Consider the following 2,593-nt stretch of genomic DNA (forward strand, 5'->3'; position numbering starts at 1 on the left):
GCAAGCTGGGTGGATGAATGCATTGAACTCTGCAGAAAGATCTTGTTTTTGTATATCTCCTGTCTTCCTTCCTTCCCACTGTAGGGCAGTGTTAAGAGAAAGAGCACGGGCCCTAGAAATGTAATTGGCTTCAATTCTTACTCTGCCTCTGCTAGTTTTGTGACCTTGAGCAAGTTACAACCCCTCTGAACCTTGGCTTCCTCATGTGTAGAAGGAGGACCATCATCCCTACACCAGAGAGTGGTAGCCAAGACTGAACAAGCTAATCTAGATGTATCCTGAAGTATGGCATGAGTAACTATGACATGGGGACAAATGTTTTTTTACTTCTAGTAGCTATATGTTGATTTAAATATGCACTAGAAAAATAACTAACCTACCAAGCCCTTCTATAGATGCCATTGATTGGTAGAAGGCTAAAGTAGCTATACAAGTTAAAGGAAAAAAAGAAAAGAGAGCTGATTCAGTGAAAAATACTAAGTAGATGATGGCATACCTGGTGTGTAGATATGGCAAAACCCGTGAATATGTTACGTGAGTGAACAAGGGTGGGAAACTGTCCAGAACCCAACACTGTGGCGGGCACATGGCAGGCCTTGAAGGGCTTTTCTCCTTCTTCTTCTTCTACTCCCAGGAGATGAAGAAGATCAAGGAAGGGAGGAATGAGGGAGGAAGCAAACCTACTGACTTTTGTACCTACTTGATTTGTAAGTCTACTTTAGCCCTTACTTGCTGTTCCATAGTTTCCCTTTATGTAGGAGTTGCCTGCTTACCTTTGTTTCCTCTCAGACGCATCTCTTAGCTTTCCTACTAGAAAATGATTCTTGCCTAAGTCTTCTGATGTAACCAGGTATTGGAAATTCTAACAATACCTATATAATAAATTCTACCTATTCTAAATCCTCATCTGCAGCACCGTTCAACAATCCTTCGGAGCTTTGCAGGAGAGAAACAGGTTTTTAAAATGTATTATCATATTTAAGTACAAAAACTTTTCCAGTCATGTCACATAGGGATCATTTTATCCACTGCTCTGTATGGGTGCCAGTCTCTTGTTGCTCTCCTCAGCTATGGTAAGGTTAATACCCTTCCCACTGAAAGAGAGATCCATGGTTTATTGCCTTTGCCAATAACGAAAATGTTCGAGAGCCAAGTGGCAAAGCTGTTGCCGTTGGTATCTTTCACATAAACTACATCAAAAGAACCTGGATGTCTCTCCAGGTTGATGATCACACCAATTCTTCCCAGGTTAGCACCTCCAGTCACCATGCACAGGTTACCAGTGTCAAATTTGGTGAAATCAGTAATCTTGCCAGTCTCCAAGTTCATTTATAAGGTGTCAGTGCACATTGATGAAGGGATCGGGGTAGCAGATGTGCGAGCATCATGGGTCCCCACAAGCTGAGGGGTTCCTTTTGTCCCCACAAAGATCTTTCTCACTTTGCACACTTGTACTTGCCCTTCCCAAGTGTAATTCGATGAACAACAAAGCAACCCTTGGTGTCATAGATCAAACAAAAATTCTCTTGAGTCTTATTAATGCTGATGACATCCATAAAACCAACAGGGTAGATTATATCAGAGCGGACTTTGCCATCAATCTTAATGAAATGTTGCATGCAAATCTTTACTTCATCTTCTTAAGTCTGTTGCTTAGAACTTAAGTCTGTTCCTTAGGAATATAATTAGAGGGAGACATTCCCTCAGCTTGTGGGGACTGGTAGATGGATGAGGGGCAAACACACCAGTCAATTTATCCAGCATCCAATGCTTTGGAGCTGCTATGCAATTCAGGTGCTTCTTGGGACCCTGAGGCTGTGCTAGGCACAAAGAGAGGGAGCTAAACATTTTAATGGATGTGAGAGAGAAAGAGAGAGAGCATGTGTTACTTATGGGAGGAGAGGAAGAAGAATTCAGGGGCGGGGAGATTGTGGGCCTTCAGACTCAGATCCTGGCTCTTGAGTCTATGGGACTGGCCTGAGTTGTCTTCCTGTTTCCTAATTGTTTTGGGTTTTTGTTTGTTTTCTCTCTTGAAGAAGTGGAAATTCAGAGAAAGGAAGTGATTTGCTCAAAAAACCAGCAACTTAAACCTGAATATCTCATTTCTTGGTCCTATTTCTTGCATTCTGTCATACTGGGGTACCTGGGCTTTCCAGTTTAGGAGAACCAAAGCAGTTCTTAAGAATAACCTCAGATGACAGGAACAAGATGGCAAAAGAGTAAGACATGGAGCTCATTTTCTCTGCACAAAGATACCAAAACTATATCCACATGTGGAACAACTCCCAGACATTATATAAAATATGTACTAAATATATATTTAAATGTATATATTTGAAGACAATACATGACCACTACATATATATCAGAATGACCCAAGTCGAGGACTCTGACAGCACCACATGCTCGAGAGGCTGTGGAGCAACGGAGACTCTTATTTATTGCTCATAGGAACGCAAGCTGTCACAGCCACTTTGGAAGACACTTTTGCAATTTCTTACAAAACTAAACATACTCTTACTGTAAGGAACTGAAAATTTATGTCCACATGAAAACCTGCACACAGAAGTTTATGGCAGCTTTCTTCATAATT

General features: G+C 41.4%; 1 pseudogene; it reads right to left on the reverse strand.

Annotated features, from left to right (window-relative positions):
- Positions 1-1,021: 1,021 nt before the first annotated feature.
- LOC102413607 lies at positions 1,022-2,228 on the reverse strand (annotated as a pseudogene).
- Positions 2,229-2,593: the final 365 nt, after the last annotated feature.

Source organism: Bubalus bubalis, chromosome 14 (genome assembly GCF_019923935.1).
Source record: "Bubalus bubalis isolate 160015118507 breed Murrah chromosome 14, NDDB_SH_1, whole genome shotgun sequence".
Taxonomy (NCBI): domain Eukaryota; kingdom Metazoa; phylum Chordata; class Mammalia; order Artiodactyla; family Bovidae; genus Bubalus; species Bubalus bubalis.